General features: G+C 44.0%; 1 protein-coding gene across 1 annotated transcript in view; it reads right to left on the bottom strand.

Moving 5' to 3' along the window:
- CDH4 (cadherin 4) overlaps positions 1–17,032 on the bottom strand; it is a 461,186-nt gene that overhangs the window by 44,571 nt on the left and 399,583 nt on the right. The gene's annotated exons all lie outside the window — the stretch shown is intronic.

The raw sequence follows: 17,032 nt of genomic DNA, 5'->3' as shown, positions 1-17,032 counted from the left end.
ATCTCCCCGGGATGTCTCCTTACTCAGGAACATCTGCCCGCACTGAGAAAACCCTCCTGATCTTTAAAACTGTCCTCAACAATAAAATTTCATTTGGGTCTGCAGAATTTACTCCTGATGCCTACACGCGTCGTGCTCAGGGTACGCGGAGCACTTTACAGGTAGACAGGAAAGCAAAGCTCCTCTCCTGACATCCGGGCACCGTGATGCGCTGAGACCCAGGGAGGGATCCAGCCAGAATGGGTGTGACTGCGGGCACAGCTCAGCATTGTGCCCGGCTCCTGCAGGCTCAAGGCATCGTCAGACGCGCGCTGGCTCCGACGGCGCGTTGGAGACCCAAGGCTGTGAAAACCAACCGGAGGCACAACATTACGCAGGAAAAGCGTTGTGCAAAGCCAAGCGGAGGGACTTCACCGGGAGGAGAGACCTGCTGCACGCCGGATCGCTCCTGCTCCCCAACACAGCCGAGGTACTCCAGGGCTGCTCCGTCCACGTGCCAGCGTTACAACCATGTGTAAAATGTCAAATGTCCTTTGAAGTTTTAAAGGGCAAAAATTAGGTCCATTAGGTCTCTCTACTCCTATATAAACATTCTTGAAGTGCTGTAACTGGCTTAAATTCTTTAATTCTTCTGAGTTGCTAGAATAACAGCGATCTGAATTTTAGCTTTACCTTGATTCCAAGACTCTTAATTGACAGACATTAACCTGCTAAATTGACAAGGCATCACACACAGGGATCCATCAGCACCTTGGAACTGGAATATATTATGGAAATGCACTTTCATTATCTCTTGCTACCTTGTATAATAAAACATGAGGGAGAAACTATTGTTAGCCGTTGTTTTTTCTCGCACAAAAAGTTGCCGTTCATGACTCCATTTGCAAAGCACTGGGTAACTGTAAGCCTGAAATGTCCTTATTAGTGAACGTAATTTCTATTTCATGTTTAGTTTTTCCTTCCTCATTCTCTCTTATAAACAACTTGGGAGGCTGACAGAAGTATTCCCTAACAGGCGAAATACTTGTGAACCAATTAGGTTTAAATCATAGAAGAGGGGGAAGATACTGAAAAAAATAGTGGCAATCAGATTCCAGATAAATTAGAAAAACAGGTCGGAGGCTCACATGAGGGACTCCATTTCCATATGGCATTTAAATGGCAAAGTGGCAGCCCCAGCGTGCCCACCGAGCACGCCGCCACTTGCGGCATCGTGCCTCTGGCCTGGGCACAGCGCAGGCAGCCCCGCTTCTGTGTCCGAAGCAATGCTGAAACTCATGACACCGTTACACACACTTTAATCTGAACTCTGAGAACAAACAGCAGACCTCGGGTACGGGCACACTGCGGCTGCACAGCGCTTCCTCACACCGGGACCCAGCCTGCAAACCTCCCACTGCCTTCAGCCCCTTGCTAGCTTGCTTTATTCTCTTCTTCAGCAAAGCTTCCCCTGGAAAAAATGAATTCACTCATACAAGAGGGGGCAAGCGACCAGAAAGTCTCATTTAAAAGTTTTTGTAACTTCATCATTTTACTGCTTATTAAATTACGTATACTCTGAGGACACACACACGTGTGTGTGCCTACTCACAGATCCTGTCTTATTAAACTCAGATTTACAATAAAGTTTTTTTATTTAACAGAGTGCCTTTCATTGAGCATTGTAGCACAGTAATAATAAAAACCCATACCACAGATCCAGAACACTAAATTAAAGAAATTTAAAAGAAAGATCCTATCAACCAGATAATACAATGCCAAAAATGAAAATACCCAGAATTTAGTAATGTACAAATGTCTGAGGCACAAAGAGCTGGTGCATAAGGACGGGAAGAGGGGAAGGATGGCAAAGGAGCGCTGCACATGTGCAAGCAAGCGCAGGGAGCCCAAGCCTAGTGAGAAAACGCGAGGAACTACAGCAGATCTGAGACGGACGGAGTGATGAGGCAGGATCATTACGGGAACGGACCCGTTTGAGCTGGGTGCTGTATGTCAGCATATCAGAGGGAGCTTCAGCACTCAGTGACCCGTGAGAGGTGAGCTGCTGGTGGAACCTTAGAGACATCACCGAAGTTTCACTGATCTCCATCAGCTGAAGACATAACTATTGCGTTTAGAGCAAAAGTGCAATCTGACAGAGAACGGCCTTGGTTTGTACGTAAAGTTGCGTAAACCACAAAGACACATAAATCACAAAATCACTCAGGTTGGAAAAGACCTTTAAGACCATCGAGCCCAACTGCAAACATAACACTGCCAAGTCCACTACATGGAATTAGTGAGAGACTTGTCAAACCTTTAGGCACGTGGCTGCCATCCATGTCCAGCTCCATCCAAAAGGCTCCAGTGTGGGCATGTCAGGGTGGTGCTTTCAAGCACCTAGTTTTAGTTTATAGCTAATGCAATCTTCAGTGAGATTGGCCCCAGCAGATAACAAATTACTGATTTTTTGTTTTTCTGTAGCTAACCTTTTTGCTTTTGTGCATTAAGCTGATTTTATTGAACTATTCAATCAATTTCAATTTCAACATGTCCTTCCAATTCGTCACAACATCTCCAGAGGCATCTTAGTTTGTTGTCCTAATATTATCATTATTGTTGCGACTATTTAAAAAAAAAAAAAGGCAGCCCCATGCCTCCAAGCATGAGACATTTTCTTGATGGCATTTGATCATACAGAGTAATTCTCATATTCTCTTTCTGTACAAAAATGACATTTTAAATAGCACAGGGCAGAAACCACAGCACAGAGATAACACAAAATTTTCCTAACCCACAGAAATGAAACAGTTACTGTATGTTTGCTCTGATGGTGATGCTGTGGAAAGAAATAAGCCTCTGCCCTGAGGGGGTCTAGACTAAAAACCCAGCCCCAGTGAAGTCCCTGGGAGGTCCAGTGGCCAGTATTTTTAATAAATCTAACAAATCTTCATGCTAAAGGAAGGTAAATGTGCTGCTTCTACTTAAGCCAAGGAAAAAACCCTATCTTGATTAAGTGCAGAGCTTTTAGTCTGACCTAAAAACTAAGCAGGGCTTTTGAAGGAAAAAATTATGAAGGAAAGAATAATTAAAGGAACTGTGGCAGATCTAATCTGTCTGCTCTACTGTCAATCATCTGATACAGTGCCACAAAGAAATATATCAGCTAAATTCCAGAAGATGGGAATTAGTTGAAGAAATAGGTTGAGCTGGTTAATGGGAAGTTATTCAAGGGTTTGGCTAAAAAGATAGCAGTGCCTTGTACAGAAAGAAGTAACAGCTTGAAAGAAGGGTAACTTGAGGATTAAATAACAGAAACAAGATGCGATTTAATAGTACAAAATACAAGATAACACAGCAAGGGACCAATAACAAAACTTTTCTGGAAGCTGGTTTACTAGACATGAGCAAAGAGGACTGGTACCACGTCCCACCAGCTCCCTGCCACTGAGCAAGACACAAACACCGTCGACAAATGCATCGTGTGCAGTATTAGCACTGCAGATGGGGCAATATCAATTCCTGGTGCCAAGCACCGAGGGCTCATCGGGATGCTGTACACAACCCAGGTCCCTTGTACTGACTGCTGAGCAACCCAGATCTGACCAGGTGTCGGCAGTGAAGAGCCCATCACCGGAGAAGAGCCTAGAAGAGCTTGGCTTGTTTAGTCTAGCAAAATGAAGGCTGATAGCAGATATGATTGCTGTCTATAAATACATCAGGAGGATAAACACTAGGAAGGCAAAGGAGCAATTTAAACTAAAGGACAATGTTGACACAAGAGCAAACGGGTATAAACTGGCCATGAATAAATTTAGCCTGGAAATTAGTAGGTCCTTCACCACTAAAGGAGTGAGATGCTGGAGCAATCTAATACAGGGGCTGGGGAATAAAAATGTTCAAAAGAATATATTAAATTAGTGATAAAATCCTTTTGGTCTAGGTAGAAATGATGACAAATTGAGTTAAAGCAGAAGTCAGATCTCAGCATTCTCTCTGTACAAACAACTTTTTAGGAATAAAAAGAAGAAAACCCCTTTCAGTCCAAATACCACAATATGTTTGTGTGAAAATGGTTTAAGACTTAACACTGATCGGTATCACTGAACCAGCCCGTTCCATCGGCACACACAAAGGAATAGGTGCCCCAAATAAAACTGCAGTTACTGAGTGGCTCTCCCCATCAAGATACAGTCTGGCACGAAAGACATCGTCTCAAATCCCTGACCAAACTGAGCAGTCTTGCCGAGAGGTTAGCAATAAAACCAAATCCCATTCAGAGAGAGTCTAAAAGAACAAAGTATTTTAAAATGAAATCCTAGTAATGAACTGCTATCCGTGATCCCAATTTTCAAATGGGCATACACAGTATTTTTAGGAATATGGCTATTCCTGGCCTGCACATGCAGTTATTATAAATCACACATGAGCTGGGTAACTGTGTATGCCAAAGTCCAGAAATGCGGTAATTATGCAATTAAATTAATCTGCATCATGGACAAAGGGTTTGCAAAATTAGGACCTACATTTTCAAAGCTCTGTACAAATATTGTCCAATTAATTACCACTTCCTGAGAAATGTATGACTAACTAATTTTAGCATCATGTCTGGTAAAGCAAGTAAGGTTACCAGGATGCTGCTGTAGGATGTATTGAGTATGAATCTATTGGTGGAGGAGCTAGAACATCTAAAACCTATTTCCTTCCATGCCCTTCCTCACATCTTTTTATTTGTATTTCCATCTCCCCTTACTTTTGCAACACCAGTGAGAACAAAATGGGATGTTCCTCTGTTTTTGTTTCCAAATCATTTCTTTACATGTCAGTGAAGTTTTGATGTTCCTTTTTTTGGTGCAAGACGGTCAATGGTGAACACACTAGTAATACATACCAGAGCCAGGAAAGACGATCTGAAAACAAATAAACAAACATCCACTTGACTCTAGCAGAAATACTTCTTCCAAAAAATCTAACTAGCCATGATTTAAACAAAGCTCACGGGCAGACCTTTTAAAGCATTTATCCCTTAATACTCCTTGTTTAGCCACAATTAAATACGAACCCAGATTTCCAGGAGACAACCCTATTCTGGGAGCTCAGCGAAGAAGGCAGCTTTCACAGTTCCTCCCTGAGAGATGGTGGTGTGCGAGCTGCATCCCTGTGCCAGAGCCGAGCCTTTGATAGAACTCAACCTTTTCATTTCTTACACACAGTGCAGCCTCACGTCATGTACGCAGCACCCTCAACAGACATCAAACCCTGGGCCCATGAATCTTAACGCACAAGCTGCTGCTGCCTAAGCTAAAAAGATGCAATTTTGCTCCATCTTGACCTCGCTGTGCAGGTCCAGCTACTATCAGAGCTGTTCCACACTTGCTAGGACAAGAGTATAGCAAGGGAGGGGACCCCATTTTCAAAGTTAACTGGGCTACTTGGTGCTGTACAACCATGAACAGTGAAGCAGACAGACAGGTTTATTTTCCCCATCTGGCTGGGGTTAAACTTGCCTTTCTCCCAGCGTGGCACAGTGTTCCCCATCCACAAGCATCCGGGCATATTTGATCTTATGAGCTATCTGTGATCGCAGAGCTCTTGAGCAGGGGCAGTGCCTTGGTCTGACTCTAGCAATGTGCAGTTTTCTCTCCTGGAAATGGTGATGTGTTAACTAAAGTGGCTTTTTCTTCCTGAAGAAAGGTGTCAATGTGAAACACCCCTGCCTCTGACATGCAGGTCAGAGCCCTGAGCAGTGAATTCCTGCTACCATCCGACCAACCCTTTCATCCAGAGACCGACAAACGCCTCTGGCTCAGGAAAAGCCTCAGTCCCACCACTCACAGCTCTCCAAATCGCACTTCATAGCACGCTCCCACCTCTCCTGTGCCGTTAAAACCAAGGCTGCGGCACTGCCCAGCTGCTCACACCATTGCATTTCAGCCTGGTGGCATCGCACAGAGAGCCGGAGGGTGGGAAAGCCAGCACACACCAAGCAAACTCCCATGGGAGATCTTCCTCCACCATTGTCCATGGGCAAAGCACCCCTGTGCCAAGGGCCGTGCCCGGCTCGCACCCTGCTCCACTCCCGCGTGCGCGGAGGAGGCAGGGAGAGGACGGCTTCTCGTGATGACCCCTCACGCGACAGAGGATTTCTGCCAGCAGCGCTCAACGCACATGACTCAGAAAGAAGGAAAATATTTATTCAGGAGTTGTTCTGACGAGCTCTTGCAGTGTTTGCTCTGACTCACCGGCGGTTTTCACCCACACCACCGCGCGGGAAGCACCGCTCACAAACCTGCAGAAATCCATCTCTCACACGCCCATTTCTTCTGACACAAGCAGAAGTCCCAAGGCCACAGACTCACCTCAGGACTGCCATTTGGCACTGCACCTATACTAGCAATTGGCCTTTAATAAATAGCTTTCACCTGGCCATGTGATTAACAACCAGCAATTAAACTTTTTTTTTTTAACACTTTCCCTCTCAGCACCTGAGGCCTGTAACAGGTGGGATCTCACCCCTTCTACTACTCATGTTTTTTCTCTCTTAAGCTACTGCACTTTAAAATAGTATTTTAATGTGTTACATGCACAGATTTTAACCCGTTCAGAACCAGCAGACACACAGTCAGGTCCTGCAGCTTCTCCCAGGGTGGGCACCGAATCTCCACGTGGGTGTAAATGGGACGTGCTCCAGCTTAGCAGCTATTTTCTCTTTCGTGTGGCGGCTTCTAAAAGCAAACCAGGTTCTGGTGGTGGGTACAACACCCAGCAACAGCAAACAGAGCTTTCATGTGAAAGCATTAGGAAGTGCTTTAAAAGTTACCAGAAAGAAAGTGAATATGATCTTTTTATCACACAGGTGTTATAAAATCAAAGAACGCCAGAAAGCCTTTCAGGAGTCTACTCTGTTTGGCCTTTCAGCAGTGTGAGACCAACCAGTTCAGAGGCTATTGCCCCCAGCTGCCTTTTTTTGTGTTATTCAGGCAGTGGAAGCGGTTCAAGTGGAAACGTTTCCGAAGGCCATGCTAGGCACAGGGAGGACCCTGGCAGTCACACCGAGAGCCTTCCAGCATGCTGGCTGTATCTCCCCGTAGCCTTCATGACAGAAGATATGCGAACCAAACTGAATTGCTCTACACCTAATTTCATTGCAAAAGCCAGGACTTGGCTGAGCAGCCAGCTCCGGGAGCGCTGCTACTGACTGAGAATCTCATCTTGGAAAGGGATCTGCTCATTGTCAGGGATGCAAAGGGAAGCTTCGAAATATAAACTCCAAGAACTAAAAAGCCCCAAAACCAAACCAGAAGAAAACCCAAGCAGACAAATAACTGAGAATGGTAACACAGACCGGGGATTGTGGCGGACCATCTTCATGATGTCCTTAGTGCCCAGTGCTCGCAATACTGTGCCTAGGAAAGGCTGTGTTAAACAGGCACAGAGATGCTTTTGAGTGTGATGTGCTGCAACCACATGCATCTGACATATACATATATATATACACACACACATATTTCTGAGTGAGTTTTATTCCTGAGGGATCAGACACTGAGCCTGGCCTAACAAGGTATTGAAAAAACACCCACGCTGAACCCCACTGCGCTGGAACACACCAGGAATACTAATGCAGCGGCTTCTGCCCAAGGAAAGGGACCTACTGGAAAATACATCCATCGCAATGGTCAACTGGTCCAAACACACCTGGCAGAGGGTTTGCTGCCCTTGGACCCCAGCTGACCACCACCTACAGCAATGGCATGGTTTGATGTATGCTGTAGACAAGGTTAGTAGCCAAGTAGGGTCTGTTTAACCTGATTCTTGTTCTAGATTTCAAGTTGCAGAGGGTGGGGATTAGAGGTCACAAAATTTTTTAGCTGATATTTGAGCACAGACATTTGTCAAAACTTGAATGTAGTTGCTTAAAAAACTCTTACGCCCAAAGGGTTTTCTTCATATCTGAAATAACGCTTTAAAATTGCCCTCATTCTTTAAAGTTCAACCAAAATGTAAGTAGTGCCTCTATTATTTAAGATTGCGACAGTATTTTCCAGTTTCAGGAAATTTTGTAAGACGAACATAACATTTATCGGGAAGTCTTTTGGTTTTCTGACTGAGCCTTGGCAAATAAGACACCAAGCCTGGAGCAAACAGAGAGTAAGGACTGGGCTGTTTTCTGAAGATAAGTATGAAAACAACCATAACAGCAAACAGAAGCCAGTGTTCTGCAGCATTTCTTTTCTAGTCTTAAAATGTTTTACATACTGATGCTGCCACTGAGGAACCTAACAGATTTCCATGCCTCAAGGGGTCCCATAAAGGCCCCTGGGCTGTGCACAGTCTATTGAAGTTATTCTGACACTACAGACAGACATCAACAGTATTATCAGCATTATTATCAGAATTGTTATCAGAAACCCCACTGTAACAGTATCTCTGTCCTTGGACAGTATTGACTTTCCTGGTTAGAAAGACTGTCAGTTAATGAGCTTCTCGTATGGTTCTCTCATTTAATGCCAGAATTAGAATCACAGAATAATTAGAAATGGGTTACATCTCATTCTTCAGTGATTCAAACTACAGATCAGACCTAAGTCCACGAGGAAGCAGGAGAGAAATAAGGAAAATGAATTACATGCTTCTGATCGTCACCACTGATAGGGTGACAGTGAGCTGGTATGTGCTACAAATAAATTTCATTTAAAAAAACAGATATGATGAATATCTGGGACAATGTATTTTGATTCTAACTACAGTCACTGAGCCGCTGCCAACACAGAGTAGGGTTGTGATTAAGGCTGCAGGCTGCAGCTTGGAAGACCTGCATTTCTTTTGCATTTTCCCAAACACTCCCAGTGTGACCTTTAGTAGGTCATTTAATTTTTCCGTGCCTCAAAGATATTGAAAATAACGCTTCAAAATGAAATGAAAACACTTTCTTATCTCACAGTGATATCGTGAGAATAAAAATCCATTAGTCTGCTGAAGCACTCAGCCACTCCGACGAGGAGGGCTGCAGAAGTACCCATCTCCAGCACCCTTCCCTCCGGTGGCAGCTGCCCTCGGTACCGGCGTAGAACTCAGCATCCTTCTGCATCTCAGCAGAAACCAGAAGCAACTGAGAGCCAGCGGCCGCTGCTTTCAATGCCCGTCGATATTTTGCAGGTTTTATGCCCCAGAGATGCCAGGTCATCCCATAAAGCACTTAAAAGGAGACCTGAGGAACACGCCTTCCCACTTTTGGCTGAGGCAATTTTTGTAAAACCATGAAATTACATTTGGCTTTTCTCGGACTGGAAGAGACGAGCGATAGTTCAACGTCTGGGTGGTCACACAGCAACCGTCGCTGCTGAGAGCCGCCCTTTGGTAAATCTGCCAGCGTTAAATGGATGCTGCTTCCAGGTTCTGTCTGCCGCTTCCTGACAAAAGGAGTGCGTGCTGAGAGACGGAAAAAATCCAAATACCCCAGGCAGACCACAGAGCAGGGAGAGTAAACAAGAAGCTGGGAAACATTTTTGAAAATAAAAAATGACCTTCTTTGGACTTGTGCAAACCAAATTCTTCCTGTAATGTGTAACTTCTTGGTGGTTATCCAACGGCCAGGCTTCAGGAAAAAAAAAATATCCTAGTTATGTCCATTGCACTCTTCTAATCCACAAAATCTTTGCTGTCAAATGCTGCCAGAGCAATTTAATAAACAGTGAGAATGCCTTAATGTATTCTGAAACCTGAAAACCACCCATCATTAGCCCCACATGCTGTTTTCCTACTTTCTCTGCTCTAAGCCATTTAGCTGTTACAGCTGTTTTTCTTGTAAGTCTGACTTCTGTTTTTATCAGCCTGATTTGTTTTCTGGTGTATCTTGCTTGATTAAAAAGAGGAAGAAAAACCTTTCACAATTCAGGTAAAGCTGCCTCCTTCTTTAGGCTCTGTCTGAGTGGAAGCTTGAAAAAGATCATCAAGGAGATCAGTGCAGGTGAATAAATATTCATAATATTGCTCATAATTTATACTTGGTCTCATTTTTGCAGACAGGCTTGAAATTCCAAGTTCATGACACCGCTGCTATAGTCACACTTTTTTATTTTCAGGAGCATGAAGTTTTCTAAATCCTATCAATGCAGCAATTAAAAAAAATAACATCAGTGTAATACAGTCAACATAATATATTCAAACTATTTCCTCTAATCATATATGTATATGGATGGTGTGTACAACACAGAGATCCTGGATTTTAAAATTAATGGCAGTCAGGAGCACAACACAAGTCTTGGGAATCTGTACTGTGTTGATTCTGTATGGTCTGGATAAAATAAACTAATTTGGTGTGATTCGTTCTTCATTGCTGAGAATTGCTTTAAGAAAATACCTTGGCTAAGTCCTTGCTAGCTGCATATCACACATGCCTTCACCATTATGAATTGAACGGAACATCCCAACAGTGAAGGAACAGGTTATAGTCAGAAAAGCAGCTGATTTAATTAAATTTGGCAGAATGAAAGGTTAGTGAAAAACAGTCAAATAACCGAGAAGAGATTAACGCGAGATGCTCCCTGTTGTATTTCCCTTAAGAGCTGCTTTACCCAGTATGGGTAGGGTCACGTTGTGTCGATTTGCTGAGAGAGAATGTGATTGACGGCTACTGGAAAAGAAACTCGGTTTGGTTGTGAAGTCGGAAATACTAATGGGGTCTTCTGTCAAAACCAGCTCTGCCTGCAAAGGGCTTTGGTTCCCTGCCTTTTAAGAAGGCTACGCTCTTCCAGATGCTGCAGACAAGTACTCCAGACACGATCAACCAGGTGGGTTAAGTCAATGTAGACTCAGCTGGAAGACCCCCAGTTTAAAAGCCGTCATGGGTACTATGCCTTGTACGCGTCACTACCCAGAAAGTAGCCAAAAGCTTATCCCATGAGGGAAGGACTTCAAGCCAGCTGGAAATTCTGACGCAGGACATTATCAAAGGTATTTGAGTAACAACAAGATTTGATGTTACTCATTTTATAGATATTAATAACACCAAAGATGTAACACACAAGAAATAAAAATATGCAGTTGATTCAACACTTGATTGTTGTACCATGTCTTGGTGTAGAAGGAGGGATATAATTCAGACTGAATCTGATGGAAAAAACACGCAAGTCCAGAGCAAAGTCCGGGAATAAAGGTTGTGATAACTTACCAATATGCAACACAGCTACAACACTTGGATGGTACAAATCACTCACTGAACAAGATGTAGGATTAACGGAGGATAAAATTCTATACTTCGTGGAAGGAGGCATCTCAGCTGTTTTTTAGAAGTTAATGATCCTAATGTTTATACATAGATATATTAGATAAATATAAAAGAAAGATTTTTTTTATTAAAGATTGTATTAATGGGTTTGAGTGAAGTCATGAATGGATTATTATGTGTATTCTTACAAAAAGAAGGCTACCAAAATAAAGACATTTTCGCAAAGAGCGGTCTTAATAGCACAGAGCTTCCCATGGAGCTTGCTGATGTTCTCAGCACTCACTGCTCTCTAGGGTACAATATTTGGGGAATGAGAAACAGAGAGATCCCAGGAAAATATTGATCGCTATACTGAGCAATCACAGGTTTGCAACAGAAAGTGGCTGCAGGAAAACTGGGCAAACTTAGTTTTGGTGACAATGCCTGCACCTTTTGGGTTCAATTGTGCCTGAAGACTCAGCAGAGAAATACTGCAGCGAGGTCTGAAGTCCAACCTCTGGTGACTCAGATGCTTTGCAGGCACCATTTGAAGGACACGATACCAGCTTGACGGGCATCCAGCTTCAGCGGGACTTCACCACCTTGCAGGGTGTGTGTTTTCTGCTTTGTGGAGTGAAGACCTGTACAACTCAATATCCTGCCTTCTCAGAAGGTTTCAGACAAGAGATAAAACTGGGGAAGCAAGGAACAGGAACAAACGGCTTCACGATAAACTGAAAAACTGCTGATAAACTAAATGACTGAGAAGCCGGGCTGGCAGAGAGCCACTGCGAGAATTCGCTGTGATGAGCAGGGACGTTTTCTTTCCCGTATTGGGCCTGTCAGCCTTAATCAGATCTCTGTTAGCAGAGTCACTGCACGTCCAGGTGAGACTACAAAGAGAGCACTCATCGTCATCCAGGAAACAAACTGCTCAACGTCAACGGCAGGAGGAGAAGGTCTGGTCAGAATAGTGTTTTACAAAGTACTCCAGAAGAAATGTATTGATATACACAGTGTGAAAATTAAAGGCTGTGTTTACTAATTTGAAAGAGGTGGGAGTGGACCAGGAAGGATTTCTGAATATCCTAAGAAGTCCTAGCTGTACAGGGAGACCTTTGGCAGGGTGACTTGAGCCCTTTCTTGCAGCTGCACGTAAAATGAGGATGGAGCAGCAGGCACAAGCCATCTCAGCAAGTGAAGGTAGAAATTAATTTTCTCAAATCAGGGCCTTAATCAAGCAGCATTTAATTTCTATGCTTTTTGTCATCTAAGGAATGCACAGGATCTTTGCAAGCATCAAAGGCCTTTCACTGACCAGGAGCAGGTTCCATCTTTGCAGCAGAAATTTTATAGAGGAGTCAACACCGTAGAGACCTCCTTGACAACTTCCCAGGTTCTTGTAATATGGAATTAACTTCACATTGCCACAATGTATGAAAGAGGAACTTGCCAACCATCTTTATGTGATGAAATGTAATTCTTGTAGTTATAAGATTGGAGGAATGTAGCAGTTTCTTGGCTATTAGCTGCAGGAGGAAGCTTCAGCATTTCAGTTCTCTCCAATTCTGGCTGCACTTCCTCTTAAAAAACACTTACATATGGAAGAGCTGAATTTCATATGAGAAGCAAAATGACCCTGAATTTAGTAGCCTATATTATAAAATACTCAAAAGTAACAGACTGAAATGAAAAATTGCACAGCATAACTCTGCCAAGATTGTTAATCCTTGTTAACCCGTGACCTGATCATGTATGATGCTGCTCTGACGAGCTTACTGAAATGCTATAAATAATGCCGGCATATTTTATTTTCTTTGTAGACATAAATATTGACGAAGTCACACTCATTAAACTTCTGTGAGCTGGGAATTATCCCCATTTCTCAAATGGGGAACAGGCAGAGGAATTCAGATTATTTTTTCAGGGGCATTCATCAGTTTGGGGAGTCCAGTTCGAGATACCGGATACAGTTCTAAGCCTTCCCTATGCACAGAAGTAAAGCTGTACTGATCAAATCCATTCTGGTGACGTTACCTCCTTTCCCCCCACCCTCAGCTGAGACTGATTTCTATGTGCAAGAAAGTCCTTTTGTTGAGTCCTTTTTTCACCCGCAGTGAGCCCGGGGTATCTTCTCCCACCTCAGGCCACCATGTGCTAGCTGTAATGTTTGGGCTATGCTAGTTGCAAACGATAGTCCTTATTCTAGCACTGATACTGTCTGACAATTAGAAAAGAAAGGGTATAATCTGGTATGCAGAATTCCTCAAAACAGTATTTTTGCTTTGGTCATGATGTTGAAATCAGATGAAACCATCTCAGCTGTCCGTGGCCCTGTGCTCTATAATCTCAGCTCCCTGTACGACACAAGGGAAAGATCCTCAACGCTGCATCAGCATTTTTTTCAGAATCCAGTTTAACCTCTTACCCCTGTAGCAGATTTAAAAGGGGTGACGAGATTTTAAGTTTAATGCTCTCCTAAACACTGGTGAGACCTGTACTTTTGGAAAAGAAAGTAAGTATTTCTCCTACTCCTACAGCAGCATACATTGTTCAACTTCTATGGCGCTTCTCACCTCAGGTTCTGGAGGTGGTGTACAATCTTACACCAAGTAAATGTTATACATGAGCTGCTTTATTTCCTCCACTTCTGAGACACAACTGTGCTGTGCAAGCAGAAGGCCTAGAAGCTGATGTACCACACCGCAAGCAAGAAGCAAGGCTGGAAGACCGGGGTCCATGTGGACCTGGTGGGACCATCCTCTTCAGGCAGAACATGAAGGGATTTAGGACTCTGGTCCTTGGTCTCTCCTAAGAAGAAACTGGAGGCTGTGGTAAGTATGCGTCAAGATTTTTGTGAGATGGATTAACTCCCTGTGGGGAACAAGGTGAGATCATGAAATACATTTAATTTTATCATAAGTTGCACTCACATTTGTGTCCCAGAGGTGAAAAGGTTTTATCTCATCCCACTAACTGCGGTGTTTACCTCACTCGCGGTTAATGGGAGCTGTATGGATTTTTCATTTCTCTTTTCTTGCAGCAAATGTCAGAACAGTCCAGGTTTAGAAACGTATTATCTGACAGCAGAAACAAAGTGCTAACTCAAACCAGCTGTAACAGGTCCTTACTTTGAGCCTTTAAGGTCTCTAACTAAATCATTAGCCCATGAAGTCATTGATTTAGAGGACAGACCTTGCCCCACATACAGTCAGCCCTGTCACTTTGAAGGGGCAGAAGTGGAAAACACAAGGCACATCATAGAGATCCCATTTCCACTGTTCCATCCGTAACAGGACAGACCGTCTCGGGCTGGCACCTTGCTCCAGTCTAAACCCTGGAAGCTGCGCATCCGAGGGAGGGCGAATCACCCAGGTAGAGATGCGTCACCTGCAGAGAGTCGGCATGAGCTGGCACGCTGCGAGCAGGCTGCAGCGGGCACAACGGGGCAAGAGAGGATGCCGGAGCATCTCCTCAGGCAGTTTTCTCATCCGCTTTATTGCGTACACAAACCGGAGCCCGCTGTCCTCAGCGGCGCGGGGGCCAGGTTTGGCACAGCGGGTTACAGGGAGCATTCCTCTCTCTCCTGGAAAGCCGCGGTGGCTAACCAGGCCCCCGGCCACGCTCCCGGCGCACACGGCAGGTGTGGATTCAGGGATTTACGGCTTTGCTTCTGGAGCAGCAGGCAGGGTTTGGGAGGGTCTGCACACTTGCCTGATGTTATTGTTCAGATTTTTTTCCAAGTGGAAGGGGACGTTGAAGCCCACATGCCCAGTGCTGTGCCCTGGGGCTGCGTGTACAGCACGTGGCAGAATCTGGCCTTGACATTTTTATAAAAGGGAAAAAAGCAAACAAATTCAACAGATGGAAATCCTCAGATGGAAGAGGACATACTGGTTATTTATTTAAAGAGCTGCTAAGGTCTAATGGAAATTTTCAAGAAGCATTCCATTTAAAACTAGTAGAGGTTTATTTAGCCCTTATTTTCTGTTTGTTTTCAATCATTTTTCACAGCAAAGAACATTTGCTACCAGTGCTCATTCCTAGCATCTTCAATTGTGTATTCCCCAGCATTACCCTGGTTGCTACGGAGACAACTGAGATGCCACCAACAACAGCAAAGCTCTTCTGGTGCGGCAGCCGTGCACCAAGGAGAGAAATATCCCCTGGGAACACAAGATCCTCCAGCCCTTCTACACAGGCGTGGAAAATGGGTGAGCTCTACAGGACACATAATTTGCTGGACCTTGAGTCTAAACAAAGTGTTTCCCCAGAGTTGCTCCCCTGTTGCAGCTGCTTTTCCAGCAGCACAAAAGCCATGAACCATATTACTCCAGACGTGATGCCAAAGAACATTTTCTACCTGGATTTGAATAATGTGAATATATTAATTAAAGTTGATAATGGCTGATAATGATTTCCATCAGCAGTAGAATGATGCTATATTTATCATTATCTATGAGATTATCATTCCTAACTGTAATTTATACAGAGAAGACTTGAAGTAACGTGACTTGCCATCTTAACTTTTCTGATAACACCATTAAAGTCACAGAACATTGTTTTCTCAGACGATGAGTCCATTTTCCTGTATGTTAAGGAAAACAAAGAGAGGAGATCAAGACCCCCAGGCTTTGCTCCGAGCGGCTTACCCGTGGTGAAAAGGAGTTGATTTTGAGACTGGCCAGAGCACTGGCAAAAAATTGAGAACAATTTAGCATTTGTATTTCTTATGGATACCGCTTTGCAGAACTCTGACATGGTTTGCAGATGCAAGTAGGGCTTAAAGGGGAGAGGGAGAAGACTCTGCGCCTTGGTCTTTTCTAAAATCCAACAGGAGACACCTTGGAGGCTGGGGAAACTGCACCCCAGCTTGCCCAGCCTGAGCAGCACCAGCCGCAGGGGTTTGGAGTCGGCAGTCCTCACAGCTTCCTCCTGGACTTCAGAAGAAAAGCATCTCTCCATAGGCTGTGCTCAGGGGTCCTTTGGAATGGGAGCTTTGGCAGCGAGAAGTAAGCAATGTCTTGCCAAAGCCAGAGAGGATGCAGTTGGAAGAAGGCTGGAAGAAGACTTCTGCAACCCAGCTCTTGGGCTGGAAGGGTGGGCAAGGACTGGACTTTCCCTCAAGGGGGAAAAGCGGGGACAATTAGATCCCATCAGGGAAGCATCCAGATCCTCACAGAGTGGTGGTCATGAAGGTCTACAACCCGGTGGGGTAAAATTCATGGGGCTGCCCTGGTACTTTCTCAGTCTGGATGTGGGCACTGAACATCAGCCTGTAACTATGCTTTCGTGGCACTAGAACTTAAACCCAGCTAAACTATCTCTGACATTAAAAATTCTTTTTTGTACTGGGTCACTGGATATAGACATGCAACTGAAAAATCTGGAGAAAAAAAAACAAAATAAGCATTTCCTGTAAAATAGGTCTTAGTGATAGAAAATTCATAAAATATGCAAAAGAGATTCATTTTTAGCTAGTACGGGCAAAACTCAGAAACATCAGTAACTGACAAACAGAGGTCAAAACAGTTTGCAAAATAAAACAGGAAAAAAACATCCGGGAACCTCAAAATCTCCCAAAGCTGATGATGTAACAGCTCTTGGCTTCGGCAGACCTAGGCTCAAAGAGAGAATGACAACAGGAATCTTCTTAAATATTTGTTGTTAAGGTAAATCTAAAATGATTGTCTAGCACAATGTTAATTACATTGTACAGCAATCAAAACAGAGACGCTGAGTCTAATGAATCCCTACTCTCACCTTTGGAACAGAACTGGAGTGTCTGGTGCACCTCCTTATTAGCCCATAAATATTCTAATTAGGAAGCAGCTCCAGATGAATAGG

This window comes from Opisthocomus hoazin, chromosome 18, assembly GCF_030867145.1.
Source record: "Opisthocomus hoazin isolate bOpiHoa1 chromosome 18, bOpiHoa1.hap1, whole genome shotgun sequence".
In the NCBI taxonomy this organism is placed as follows: Eukaryota; Metazoa; Chordata; class Aves; order Opisthocomiformes; family Opisthocomidae; genus Opisthocomus; species Opisthocomus hoazin.
This window is presented reverse-complemented; position numbering and strand designations above follow the sequence as displayed.